The 15,395-nt window shown below is 39.7% G+C and overlaps 1 long non-coding RNA gene across 2 annotated transcripts in view; it reads left to right on the plus strand.

The window, feature by feature from the left end:
• LOC138988325 (uncharacterized) overlaps positions 1 to 11,238 on the plus strand; it is a 30,343-nt gene extending 19,105 nt beyond the window's left edge. The window contains exons 3-4 of one of the 2 annotated variants that reach the window (XR_011464635.1): positions 2,151 to 2,242; positions 7,847 to 11,238. This is a non-coding gene — a long non-coding RNA (uncharacterized lncRNA). The remainder of the gene's footprint in view (positions 1 to 2,150; positions 2,243 to 7,846) is intronic. The other variant, XR_011464641.1, reaches the window with a different exon arrangement.
• Positions 11,239 to 15,395: the final 4,157 nt, after the last annotated feature.

Consider the following 15,395-nt stretch of genomic DNA (forward strand, 5'->3'; position numbering starts at 1 on the left):
ACTGCATTAGGCCCTCAAATGATTGGATGATGCCCACACACACTGGTGAGGATGACCTTTTTACTCCATTTACTGATTCAAATGCTAATCTCTTCCAGAGACATCCTCATAGACATACACAGAAATAATGTTTTCCCAGCTATTTGGACATCCAATAGCTCAATCAATTAACACCTAAAATTAACCATCACAATCCTCATATATTTCCATGAAACTAATTAGATAATTATTTATTTTATTATAATAAATGGAAAGGAGGAGAAAGAGGCTTTTGAGAGTACATAGGAGAAGGCAATGGCACTCCACTCCAGTACTCTTGCCTGGAAAATCCCATGGACGGAGGAGCCTGGCAGGCTGCAGTCTATGGGGTCGCTAAGAGTCAGACACGACTGAGTGACTTCACTTTCACTTTTCACTTTCATGCATTGGAGAAGGAAATGGCAACCCACTCCAGTGTTCTTACCTTGAGAATCCCAGGGACGGGGGAGCCTGGTGGGCTGCCATCTATGGGGTCGCACAGAGTCGGACACGACTGAAGTGACTTAGCAGCAGTAGGCAGATACACCCTTTTGAGGGGAGCACCTGGAAAAACCTCCCTTTGGAAATGATACAGGATCTGGAACTGAAAGACGAGGCAGACAGCTAAATTAGAAAATGCACTTAACACACATGAGAGGTGAGTTGTTGCAACAGGGATAAGTGCCTAAGGCAGATGGAACAGCATGTTTTAAGCAGAAAGGATAAGGAAGCAGTTAAAGAAGTGAAAAAAAAAATGTGGATGAGTTTTGATGACTGAAATCCTAAAGAAATCTGAATAAGAGCTATAGTATGGTTTAATAGTATTATAGCAATATCAGTTTTCTGATTTTCATAAAACCAGAAATTATGATTACTATAATAATTTTATGATTATGGTAATTTATGATTATTATTATACTTTTTTATTATTATGAAATATGCTATCATTAAAGTACTCAGGAAGGGTTTGTAGGAGCTTTCTATATTATTTTTTCAACTTTTTGTGATTGTAAATTATTTCAAAATAAACTTTATTTTTATAAAGAAAAAAGATTTTTTTTTTAAATTTTAATTGGTGGATAATTACTTTACAATATTGTTATGGTTTTTGCCATACATCAACAGGAATTGGCCAGAGGCATCCTTGTGACCCTTCCTTCCTGAATTCCTCTCCCACCTCCCTCCCCACCGCATCCCTCCAAGTCGTCACAGAGCACCAGCTTTGTGCCCTGTGTCATACATCAAACTCTCACTGGCTATCTATTTTACGTATGGTAATATGTATGTTTCAATTCTTTTCTCTCAAATTGTCCCACCCTCTCCTCCCACTGAGCCCAAAAATATGTTCTTTATGTTTGTCTCTCCTTTGCTGCCCTGCACAGAGGATTGCCCGTACCATCTTTATAGATTCCATATATATGTGTTAATATACAATATTTGTCTTTCTGTTTCTGACTTACCTCACTCTGTATATAATAGGCTCTATAGTATAATAGGCTCTAGGATCACACACCTTGTTAGAACTGACTTAAATGCATTCCTTTTCATAGTTGAGTGATATTCCATTGTGTATATGTACCACAACTTCCTTATCCATTCATCTGTTGATGTATGTCTAGGTTGTTTCCATGTCCTATCTATAGTAAGTAGTGCTGCAGTGAACACTGGGGTACATGTATCTATTTCAGTTCTGGTTTCCTCAGGGTATATGCCCAGTTATAGGATTGCTGGGTCGTATGGTAGTTTTATTCCTAGTTTTTTAAGGAATCTCCATACTGTTCTCCATAGTGGTGGTTTCAGTTTGCATTCCCACCAGGAAAGAATTCTTATAGGGTTGAGTTTTTGCTGCATGATTCTGAGGAGGGATGTGAACTGCCATTTCTGGATGGGATATTGTTGAGAAATGGGGACATTTCAGAAATCTTTCTTCCAAAAACTGAAAGAAAAAAGCAGACCGGGAATATCATTGGTAGGAAAGCACCTAGAAGAAAAGATGGTTAGTCGCTCTGTGGCATGGCCTTATATAGAAATGCTGTTTAAATAACCTTGTTCACGTCCCTTGGAAACATTTTTTATGTTCTGGAGGGCTATCACAGTCTGATTGCCAGCGGCACTGTTTTTCACTTTCTCAGATCTAACTGCCTGTAAGAGGGTAACCTCAAGGAGCAAGCCAGTTTTCACAGCAGTATCCTGGGAAAGCTCGAATTAAGCACAACAGGCACAGGTATGAGTGGGACTGAAAATATGAGAATGTCTATATGAACATGAATGTTTTTATAAGAAGGCAGTTAAGACCTTGTTATGGACTGAACACTTGTGTCCCCCTCTTAGGATTTCCCTGGTGGCCCAGATGATAAAGCATCTGCCTGAAATGTGGGAGATCTGGGTTTGACCCCTGGGTTGGGAAGATCCTCTGGAGAAGGAAATGACAGCCCACTCCAGTACTCTTGCCTGGAAAATCCCATGGACAGAGGAGCCTGGTAGGCTACAGTCCATGGGATCGCAAAGAGTCAGACACGACTGAGCAACTTCACTTCACTTCCAAAATCATATGTTATTAGTAAATCCTAACCCACAATATGATATTGTTAGTAGGTAGGGCCTTTTGGAAGTGATTCAGTCATGAGAGTGGAATCTTAATCTTTGGGGTTAGTGTCAAAGAGAGCTCCCTTGTCCTTCCTTCTACCGTGTGAAGACACTGTGAGAAAACAGTTTATCTATGAACCAGGAAGTAGGCTCTCACCAGATACCAAATCTGCTGGCATTTTTTTTTTTTAAAGGAGAACCACTACTTTATTTTGAAGAATAAACAAAACTCTATTTATAACATGATAAACAAACCTTCCCTCAGTTTCTTCACAGTTAGTCCAAAGAACAAAGCCTCTGACTTAACTAGAATTTACATTTAACCTTAAATCTTCTAAAATCCATTCATGTCAACTTTGGAATTTTAACCTTGCCTGATACTATGAAATAGGGCAAACCTTGATGGATGGTCAAATTCCTAATTTTTGTTGTTCAGCTATTTCTTAACCTTGCTCTCAGATTCTGTACATTCCAGGGTGTTCAGTGGATTTGTAATAAACTTCCGAGATGAAGAGGAATTTCTTGCTCTTTATTTGCCTGACATCTTCTCTTGTGTTCATTTTCTTAAACAAAAACTATGCTTCAAAAATGCCCTCAAGTTCAGCTACTAAAACACCCTTGAAAGGTATTTGGCAGTGGATCCATACTATGTGCCGTCCTAGGGTGTGTCCTTGTGGGGCTCTGCTAGCATCTTGATCTAGACTTCCCAGCCTCCAGAAATGTGAGAGACAAATGTTGGTTGTTTAAAGCATTCAGTCTAAGGTATCTTTGTTATAGCAGCCTGAGTGGACTAAGACAAATCTCTAGAATTTTTTCTCTTGTTTGCATGTTGTTTTTGTTGTTCAGTCGCTCAGTCATGTCTGACTTTTTGTGACCACATGGACTGCAGCACACCGGCTTCCCTGTCCTTCACAATCTCCTGGAGTTTGCTCAGACTCGTGTCCATTGAGTTGATGATGCCATCCAACCATCTCATCCTCTGTCACCCCTCTTCTCCTCCTACCCTCAATCTTACCCAGCATTAGGGTCTTTTCCAATGAGTCAGCTCTTTGCATCAGGTGGCCAAAGTATTAGAGCTTCAGCTTCTTTACATAGCCAGGCTCCAATTCACTGGCCCAATAGAAGACTGAAAAAGTTTACTCCTCAGAAAGGTTGACTCAGAGACTGGACTTGGAAACATGGGAAACAGCAAAGGAAGGGAGGTCCTACTGAGAGTGGGCACGGAGGGAAAGTTTGCAGAGTTAATGGTTAGACTCCAGCCTCTTTCCCTCACACAGCTGTCAGGAGATTGATTTTCAGGCTTAGAAATGGGATGGTTCTTCTCTTGGGAAACCAAGGAAAACAAACTTACAGATGTTGGCAGTAGAGACCATGAGCACCCAGGGAAATAGCTGCTTTCCAGCCTGATTACTTTACAGTGAAGCCCATGCTTAGCTTCCAACTAGCTTTTTCATGCCTTACTCTTACATATGGATGGCACCCAAGGACTATGAGAGATTTGGGAAAAGCATTTAACATGAAAGAGAAAATAAAAGAAACATTAAAAAAGTTCAGAAGGAAAGAGATAATCCAAGGAGCAAAACATGACATTGAATCTACGAAGGGAGGGAAAAAATACTCTTAAAGGGAATATTCATCAGTTAAGGAAGAGCTTTTGGAAGATAAAAAGGTATTAGTTAAACTAAAAAAACATTTTTTTATTGAAATATAGTTGATTTATAGTATTAGTTTCAGGAGTATAACATAATCATTTGATATTGTAATAAATTATACTCTACTTAAAGTTATTATAAAATAATGGCTATAATTCCTTATGCTGTAGAAAAAAAATTCTATTAAGTGAATAGAAGCTTTGGGAGATAAAGTTGAAGACATCTTCAAAGTAGGAAAAAAGAGAACTGAAGACAGAAAATATAAGCAAATAAAATCATTTGAGTGGGTCCAATATCCAAATAACAGAGTTCCAAAAAGAATAGAAAAGAGAGAAGTTAATCAAGGGGAAAACATAAAGGAGATTTCTCAGAAGAGAAGTGCATGAGTCTTCAGATTGAAAGGGTTTGCTGAATGCCTAGCAAAATGAATGAAACGAACAAAACAAACAAAAGCATCGTGAGGTTTTAGAATACTGTGATTAAAGAGTCTAAAACTCTGCGTTTGGGAGGGGAACAGATCACATACAGAGGAGAGGAAAGCTGGCCCACAGTAAAGCAAGGCCTTCAAAATGCCAAGGAAAAATGGGATCTAATCTAGAATTCTACACCTACCATACTGCCAATCAAATGTGAGGGTAGAAGATAAAGCCTTCAGAATCCTTATGCCAATGTGCTCTTCTTCAAAAGCTCTAGAGAACGCACTCCATTAAAGTAAGTAAATCAGAAAAGAATATAAGGACCTCAGTAAGTACATAAGGACACAACATAAGAGAAAGGTGTGAGTTCCCAGGATGATGGGAAAAATCCCAGAGCACCGTAATGTAGCAGGCCTAGAATAAAAATAACCCAGACAGAGCAGGAGGGTGGAGAGCTCCAGACGTGCCAACATTTAAAAATTAATAAGTAAGTAAGTAGTACTCTACCCAGTAGAGTACCAGCTATCTTTTAAAGGAGTTTTGGCACAGAACTTGAAAGGAATTAGAAGGTTAGGCCTAATAAGTATTTAACTCCAAGGAAAATTATAAGCTCATGAGAAAGGAAATGGCTCAGATGAGAGTCACAGTTATTTACAATGTTGTTATAAATGCTAAATATTTAGCCAAAAATCTGTATTAGGGAGTGTGTGTGTGGGAGGTGGGGGGCGGGTGGAGGGAAGTCATTCCCTGGAAATAGATGGAGGAACAAGAGATCTAAACACCTATGATTAAGAGTAGAATGCCAATAAAAAATAACTGAATATGAAAAATAAAGTTCCCCTATAATTGTGTTGTTTAGAAATACAAAGAAAAAAAAAAGAAGCTATAAAAAAAAAATACATAGGGAAGCATCAGGTCCAAGAAAGTTGGATTGCTTTGGGGCCAGAAACTGGGTATGGGGAGGGCTGAAGCAGGAGACTAGTGTTGTTATATTAGAAGCCTAATAAAACAATTTAACTTAAAAATATGTACATATATTATTTTTATATAAGTAAATTACTTTTATATAAGTAAAACATTATTTTGAAAATCATAATAACTGAGAAAGGAAGGTGGATAGGTGCTCTCTCTCTCCTGTTTTCTCTCTATGCATCTGGATCATTTCCCTCACTGTGAATCAGTTATGAGTGTGGAGTGAGAGGCAGGGGAATGGAGGAGTTAGGGAGAGGTGTGGCTACTAGCAGACACATTTTAGCTAGAGATGGCTCCTAGCAGTTCTCATTATTCTCTAGCATGTCTAGTTTAGAGCAAAGGATTCTTCTCCCAACTCCAGTATAAGGATGACCTACACTTTTTTCTCCATTACTCTCCTCTGTGTCTATGACATTTAGTTCAGTGTTTTTAGGGCCTTTCCTCCCAATGCAGGTACAAAAAATATTTGTAAAAAATATATAGATTTTATTTGCTTGTATTTGCAAATATATTTCATTTTTCAGAACAACTTGGAACCTCATAATGCTTTCCAGTGATAGCAGTTGCTACTACTGTTTTGGTAAGGAGATAAAACAAGTAGATTAATGATTAGTTTTCTGATATATATTAACAAAAGCATCTCACTTATGTGGTATTACATTTCAGTGTAGTGGTGGTTCCTTCTGGGCAGGAATTGGTCTTTGCTTACTCACCTGACATCTTGTCGTTCAGTTGCTAAGTCACGTCTGACTCTTTGTGACCCCATGGACTGTAGCATGCCAGACTTCCTTGTCCTTCACTGTCTCCCAGAGTTTGCTCATGTCCATTGAGTTAATGATGCCATCCAACCATCTCATCTTCTGTCACCCCCGTCTTCTCCTGCCCTTAATCTTTCCCAGCATCAGGGTGTTTGCTAGGGAGTTGGCTGTTCACTTCAGGTACCCTAAGTACTGGGGCTTCAGCTTTAGCATCAGTCCTTCCAATGAATATTCAGGGTTGATTCTTTTAGGATTGACTGGTTTGATCTCCTTGCCATCTAAGGGACTCTCAAGAGTCTTCCCCAGCACCACAATCGGAAAGCATCAATTCTTTGGCACTCAGCCTGCTTTATGGTCCAACTTTCACATCTGTACAGGACTACTGGAAAAACCATAGCTTTGACTATGCGGACCTTTGTTGGCAAAGTGATATCCTGCTTTTTAATACACTGTTTAGATTTGTCATAGCTTTTCTTCCAAGGAGCAAGCGTCTTTTAATTTCATGGTTGCAGTCACCATCTGCAGTGATTTTGGACCATAAGAGAATGAAGTCTGTCACTGTTTACTATTTTTCCCCATCTATATGCCATGATGGAGAAGGCAATGGCAACCCACTCCAGTACTCTTGCCTGGAAAATTCCAAGGACAGAGAAGCCTGGTAGGCCGCAGTCCATGGGGTCGCTAAAAGTCAGACATGACTGAGCGACTTCACTTTCACTTTTCCCTTCATGCATTGGAGAAGGAAATGGCAACCCACTCCAGTGTTCATGCCTGGAGAATCCCAGGGACGGGGGAGCCTGGTGGGCTGCCGTCTATGGGGTCACACAGAGTCCGACACGACTGAAGCGATTTAGCAGGAGCAGCAGCAGCAGCAGATATGCCATGAAGTGATGGGACTGGATGCCATGATCTTTGTTTTTTGAATGTTGAGTTTTAAGCCCGCTTTTTCTCTCTCCTCTTTCACTTTCATCAAGAGGCTCTTTAGTTCCTCTTGCTTTCTACCATAAGGGTGGTGTCATCTGCATATCTGAGGTTATTGTTATTTCTCTCTGCCATCTTGATTCCAGCTTGAGCTTCATCCAGCCCGCATTTCGCATAACGTTAAATGCATATAAGTTAAATAAGCAGGGTGACAATATACAGTCTTGACATACTCCTTTCCCAATTTTGAACCAGTCCATTGTTCTGGCTTTGTGTAACTTAATGAAACTATGAGCTGTGCTGTGTAGGGCCACCCAAGATAGATGGGTCATAGTGGAGATTTCTGACAAAGCGTGTTCCACTGGAGAAGGGAATGGTAAACCATTTCAGCATTCTTGCTTTGAGAACCCCATGAACGAACAATCTGAGCAGATCATAATTCTGTTCCTCTTCCTTTAATATTTCTTTTTTTTTTTTTAACTTTTGGCTGAACTGTGTGGCATGTGGAACTTCCTCAACGAAGGATTGAACGTGTGGCTCCTGCAGTGGAAGTGCAGAGTCTTAACCACCGGACCACCAGGGAAGTCTCTATTTAATATTTCTAACAGAGTTAACAAAAAAAGGGGTATTTCTAAAAAATGTGATGTCCATCATAAGTCACCTGGAAGTCTTATTTTTTTGAAAACTATTCACAGGAGGTTGCACACACAATATAGAGAGGTCCTATGTATGGATCTGAGAGTTGGACTGTGAAGAAAGCTGAGCTCCGAAGAACTGATGCTTTTGAACTGTGGTATTGGAGAAGACTCTTGAGAGTCCCTTGGACTGCAAGGAGATCCAACCAGTCCATTCTGAAGATCAGCCCTGGGATTTCTTTGGAAGGAATGATGCTAAAGCTGAAACTCCAGTACCTTGGACACCTCATTCGAAGAGTTGACTCATTGGAAAAGACCCTGATGCTGGGAGGGATTGGGGGCAGGAGGAGAAGGGGACGACAGAGGATGAGATGGCTGGATGGCATCACTGACTCAATGGACATGAGTCTGAGTGAACTCCGGGAGTTGGTGATGGACAGGGAGGCCTGGCGTGCTGCGATTTATGGGGTCGCAAAGAGTTGGACACGACTGAGCGACTGAACTGAACTGAACTGATGTACCCATCACTCAGTTTCTCCAAGTGGTTAAAGTTTTTGTTAAATTTAGTACAGTGCCCAAACCAGGAAATTGATACAGTGTGTTTGTATAGCCCTATGGCGTTTTATCACCTATGGAGATTCCTGTCACCATAACTGCAATCAAAATACAGAACTATACCATAGCTGTAAAGATGCCCCCTTATGCTACCTCTTCAAAATCACATGCGCCCCTTTCCTCCCACTTAACTTTTACCCTCTGAAAGTGAGTAATCTATACTCCATCTGTGTTTATTTTTTAATTTTGAAAATTTTATATACATGGGATCATACAATATATGGCCTTTTGAGATTGTTTTCCTCATTCTGCCTAATGCCCTTACGATCCAAGTTGTTGGGTGCAAAAGAATTTTCCTTCTTATTTTGAAATAAATATAAATTCACAAGATATTGCAAAAATAGTACAGAGAAGCCCTGTGTATCTTTCACCCGGTTTTCCCCATGCTACCATCTTAGATAATTATAGTATAATATCAAAAGTTGCAATCCACAGACTTATTCAGGCTTCACCAGTTTTATTTCCACTCTTTTGTGCACGTTTGTGTCTGTGTATAGTTCTATGCAATATTTTTCCCTTGTGAAATTTTATTTTACTTTTTAAGATTATACTGTACTGCATTTAAATTTATTATAATATGTGCTTGTAGCTCACTTGTTTTGTACATAGTAGTTTTACCTCTTAATCCCCTACCCCAATGTTACATCCCCCTTTCCCTCTTTTTCCATTGATAAACACTAGTTTGTTCTCTAGAAGTCTATTTCTGTTTTGTTATATTCATTCATTTGTTTTATTTTCTAGATTCCATATATGTGATATCATATAGTATTTGTCTTTCTGTCTGATTTATTTCATTAAGCATAATGCCCTCTAGGTCCATCCATGTTGTTGCAAATGGCAAAATTTTGTTCTTTGTTTCTGGCTGAATAGTATTCTATTGTGTGTGTGTGTGTGTATTCATATACCACATCTTCATTTTATCTGTTGGTGGACACTTAGCTCCATATCTTGGCAATTTTAAATAATGCTGCTGTGAACTATCGGGGTGAAGGAGACAGTGCACTAAGTCGTGTCCGACTCTTGCGAACTATTGAGGTGTGGGTATGTTTTTGAATTCGTGTTTTTATTTTCTTTGGATATATAACCAAGAATGGAATCGCTGTATTGTGTGGTAGTTCTTGGAGTGGTAGTTCTATTTTTGTTTTTTGAGGAAACTCCCTACTCCTTTCCATAGTGACTGTACCAATTTACATTTCTACCAACAATGTACAAGGGTTCCATTTTTCCACACGCTCTCTAGAATTTATTATTCATAAACTTTTAGATGATGGCCAGTTCTGATCAGTGTGAGGTGATAGATACTTCATTATGGTTTTGATTTGTATTTCTCTAATAGTTAGTGGTGATGAGCATCTTTTTATGTGCCTCTTGGCTATCTGTATGTCATCTTTGGTGAAATGTCTGTTTAGGTCTTTTGCCCATTTTTTGACTGGGTGGTTGTTTTTTAGTTACTGAGTTGTATGAGCTTTTGATGTATTTTGTTTAATTAACCCCTCATCAGTCATATTTGCAAATATTTTCTCCCATTCCATAAATGTTATTTTTTTGTTTTGTTGATGGTTTCCTTTACTGTGTGAAAACTTTTAAGTTTGATTAGATTTAATTTGTTTGTTTTTACTTCTATTTCTTTTGCCTTGGGAGGCTCTTCCCTGGTGGCTCAGACGGTAAGGCATCTGCCTACAGTGCAGGAGACTCGGGTTCAGTCCCTGGGTTGGGAAGATCTCCTGGAGAAGGAAATGGCAACCCAGTCCAGTATTCTTGCCTGGAAAATCCCTTGGATGGAGGAACCTGGTAGGCTACAGTCCATGGGGTCTCAAAGAGTCGGGACACGACTGAGTGACTTCACTTTCACTTTCACTTTCACTTCTATTTCTTTTTGCCTTGGGAGGTTCATCTAAGAAGAGATTACTAAGATTTATGTCAAAGAATGTTTTCCCTATGTTTTCTTCTAGGAGTTTTATGGTTTTATGTCTTACATTTTCATCTTTAACCTATTTTTTAAAAAATGTCTATTTATTAATTTATTTGGCTGTATTGAGTCCTAGTCGCAGCTGGATGTCTTCTTCCTGGACTAGGGATTGAACCTGCATCATCTGCACTGCAAGGCGGATTCTTTACCACTGAGCCACCAGGGAAGGCCTGTTATGTTGTACACCTGAAACTAATATAGTATTATATGTCACTTATATCTCAATAAGAAGTCTTTTCCCTAGAGATATTGTTAAGCATTCTGTATCTTGTGATTCAAGAGAGAAAAATGTATTTGATGTTTCTTTTTTAAACCCAAGAAAGTATTTTAGGATAAGAATCTTACAGAGTAAAAAATCCCACAACTCATGGATTATAAATAAAAAAAGGTTTTGTCTTTAAAACAATATTTTATGCAATTAGGAACCAGGTGAACTTAGGTATCATGTGAATGATTCAGAAAGGCAAATTAACTCAAGTAGGAAAAATTTTGGTCTAGTGTGGTCCTCTATATCCATGCAACTCAAATCATATATGAAAAAGGAAATCTCTTTCTGGGGACAGCTGCATTCATTGAGCAAGCAACCTAACTAAAGTCTGTGGCCCAAAAGAAAGTGAGGGAGATAGACTCAGAAATCTCTTTGAGTAGATTTTTTGGGGAGGTTGTGCGAGGGATGGTAGGGAGTATGGAATATTCATGGACTGACTTGATTACTGGCCTGTTGTCAGATGGTTTGAAAAAGAGAGAGAGAACAATTAGGGCTGTGAAGTTCACAGCGTGAGCCCGCCCAATCTTCCCTTCCTGTCTGCTTGTCCAACAGATTTTGGATTTGCTTAGACAAGCTTCATAGTCAAATAAGCTAATTCCTTGTAGTAAATCACACACACATACCACACACTGAAAGGGAAAGGATTAGTGGGAGCAGCAGTTTGGGGAGGGAAAATCAGGAATTTCCTTTCCAATGTGTTCAGTTTGAGATAGTTTAGACCTCCAAGTGGAGGTCTAAGTAGGAGAGGTCAAGTAGGCATTTAGATAGCTAGTAAACATGAGGGCTGGAGATAGAAATTTTGGGATGCTTATGTTAAATCACAGATCTCCCAAAACTGGATGGGATTGCCAAGGGAGAAAGTGTGTGTAGAAAAGATAAGGGGAACCATGACTGAGGCCTGGTGGTCCAACCTTTAGAGCCCCAACAGTGCAGGGGGAACAAGGAAGCTACATGGAAGAGGAGCAGTCCCTGAGGTAAGAGAACCAGGGGACTGTCACATTAGAGAAGTCATGAGAAGGCAGTGTTTCAAAAAGGGGGAGGCCAAATAAGTCTTATGCTGGAAAGCTGTTGAGTAAAATAGGTGACTATTGGATTTGATAATAACATGACATATTTTGGAGCGCTCTTTTGAAATATGGAATGTCAGTTTTTTCTCTCACACGAAGATATTGGGAGGTATTTACGATTATTACTATCCCTCTTTTCTTACCAAGGAACCGAGGCTCAGATAGACTTCAGGGAATTGCTCAAAATTAAAGTAGTTAGTTGGGCTTCCCTGGCAGCTCAGTGGTAAAGAATCTGCCTGCCAATGCAGGAGATGTGGGTTCCATCCCTGGGTTGGGAAGATCCCCTAGAGAAGGAAATGGCAACCCACTCCAGTATTCTTGACTGGGAAATCTCGTGGACAGAGGAGCCTGGTGGGTTACAGTTCATGGGGTCGCAAAGTGTTGGAGATGACTGAGCTTGCATACATGGAAAGTATAATAGCTAGTTATGGCAAACCTGGTTAGAAGCAGATTTCTTCATTCCACATCCTGATTCTAAATCCTGGTTGGCATAGGAATCACTTGTCCCATTTTCTAAAAATACAAACACTGGTGACCTACCCCAAATATGTTCCATCAAAGCACTCTCAGATAAAGGTTAGGGAATGAGCATTTAAAATAAAGTAAATATGTACAACTCAAGTTGTTTTAAATGAGAGACCAGGGTTGAGTATCACTCAGTCTACAATGTATTCTAAGCAACCTTTAAATTAGACTTCGAAGGATGCTGCTGCTGCTAAGTCGCTTCAGTCGTGTCCAACTCTGTGCGACCCCATAGACGGCAGCCCACCAGGCTCCCCTGTCCCTGGGATTCTCCAGGCAAGAACACTGGAGTGGGTTGCCATTTCCTTCTCCAATGCATGAAAGTGAAAAGTGAAAGTGAAGTCACTCAGTCATGTCCGACTCTTAGCGACCCAATGAACTGCAGCCCACCAGGCTCCACCGTGCATGGAATTTTCCAGGCAAGAGTACTGGAGTGGGGTGCCACAGCAGCAGCAGCAGAGTTTGGTTAACCAAGTTCACAAAGGTCAGTTGAAACTTCTCTGAGTTTCCTCAGGGTGGAAATGCTCATTAACCCAATATGTTAATGCCTCAGTTCAGTCTGCTGAGGTGTTTTCTTATAATTAGTCTCCTGCTTCTGAATGGAGAAGGCATTTCCCAAAAGACAATTCTTTCCTTTGTGGCTGAACTTCCAAATTAGACTTCATCATTTCATTAGGTGAATTTCCATGACTGGTTCCTCCAGGTGGAAAACCAGATAGTGTAGTGAGAGATACAACTGATGGAAATGTGTGAAGATAGTCAACTGCACATATATGAAATAAGAATAATTTCCAAAGAATGAGCACTTCTCACCTACTACAAAAGGCAAAATTGTGCCTCATATGTAATTTTTTTTTTTTTTTGGCTGAGCTGCATGGCTAGTGGGATTTTTGTTCCTCAACTAGGGATTGAACCCAGGGCCTCAGCAGTAAAAGTGTGGAGTCCTAACCACTGAACTGCCAGAGAATTCCCACTTTACAGGTGATTTGAAGCAGGGACACAAACTTACTAAATTCAAAGGTACTTTCTGTCAAATTTCAGAAGCATGTGCTCACTCACTGATGGGTATTTCCAGTCTTCCCCTAGGTGTCTCTGCTGCACCTCTTCTTTTCCTGGGGTGTAGTCAGTCCAGACCAGAGTGACCCCAGCACTAACCTTGCTTAGACACAGCCACTTAGAAGGACCCTCTTGCCTTTGTCTGTCATTCATTATTCTCCAATATATTTCCTATCTCTTCTTCTAAGATCTGACTGCACACTAGAATAATCTGTGAGCTTTAAAAAAATAAAATTGATGCTTAGGCCCCTACTTCCAGGACTTTAATTTATACTGCTTTTATTACCATATATTTAGACCTCTACACCTTTAGTCTCCTACCAAACTAATCCAGTCTACATATTCCTGACAGGCTACTCTGTCTAAAACCCATCTTGATGAATTTAGAAGATTAAAGATTAAAAAAATGACCTGCCTTTTCACACCATGTGTTAATATAAAAATTAACTCAAAAGAGCTAAAGCTGTAAAGTCCTTAGAAGAAAACATAGGTGTCAACTTTGTGACTTTGGATTAGATAGTGGTTTCTTAGATATAAGTACAAGAAATAAAAGCAAAAATAGATAAATTGGGCATCATTAAAGTTAAAAAGTTTTGTGCTTCAAAAACATTCTGTTTACCACAGATTGTAAGAAAATTTTTGCAAATATACTCCCGATAAGGGATTTGTATCTAAAATAGAAAAAGAGCTGTTACAACTTAATAATAAAAGGACAAATGCTGCTGCTGCTGCTAAGTCGCTTCAGTCGTGTCCGACTCTGTGCGACCCCATAGACGGCAGCCCACCAGGCTCCCCGTCTCTGGGATAGCTCAGTTTAAAACAGGCAAAGGAAGAAATATTTCTCCAAGGACATACACCCTACTCAGTGAGCACACGAGAAGATGCTCAATGTCATTAGTCATCAGGAAAATGCAAATCAAAACTGTGATGAAATGTCAGTTTATACTTAGTAGGATGGTTATAATAATAATAAAAAGGATAATGTCAAGTGTTGGTGAGGATATGGAGAAATTGGAACCCTCATACATTGTGGTGGAAATGTAAAATAGTGAGATATCTTTGGAAAATGTTCTGGCAGTTTCTCAAAAAGAAACAGGAGTCATATGACCCAGCAATTCCACTTCTAGATGGGAGAGAGTTGGAAACCTGTGCCCACACAAACACTTGTATACTAGTGTTCAGAGCAGCATTATTCATAGTAGCCAAAAATATGAAAACAGTCCAAGTGTCCATCAACTGATGAATGGATAAATGAAATGCAGTGTATCTGCGTAATGAAGTGTTATTGATCAATAAAAAGAAAGGATGAGGGCTTCCCTTTTGGTCCAGTGGCTAAGACCCTGCGATCCCAATGCAGTGGACCTGGGTTCAATCCTTCATCAGGGAACTAGATCCCATATGCTGCAACTAAGAGTTCACATGCCACAACCAAAGATCTGCATGCGGTAACAAAGATTTGGCATAGCCAAATCAATAAATAAATATTAAAAGAAACAGTGTACTGATACATGCTACCCTATGAATGAATTTTGAAAACATGCTATTTGAAAGAAGCCAGTTCCAAATGACCATATACTGTATGATTCCATTTACAGTATATGAAATGTCCAAAATAGGCAAATCTGTAGTTAGAGAGTAGATTAGTGGTTGTCTAGGGTTGGAAGATACCAAGGGAACATATCATGCAAAGATGGGCTCCATAAAGGACAGTAATGGTATGGACCTAACAGAAGCAGACAATATTAAGGAGAGGTGGCAAGAATACACAGAAGAACTGTACAAAAAAGATCTTCATGACCCAGATAATCATGATGGTGTGATCACTCACCTAGAGCCAGACATCCTGGAATGTGAAGTCAAATGGGCCTTAGAAATCAAATGGGCCTTAGAAAGCATCACTACAAACAAAGCTAGTGGAAGTGATGGAATTCCAGTTGAGC

Source organism: Bos mutus, chromosome 1 (genome assembly GCF_027580195.1).
Source record: "Bos mutus isolate GX-2022 chromosome 1, NWIPB_WYAK_1.1, whole genome shotgun sequence".
NCBI classification, from domain to species: domain Eukaryota; kingdom Metazoa; phylum Chordata; class Mammalia; order Artiodactyla; family Bovidae; genus Bos; species Bos mutus.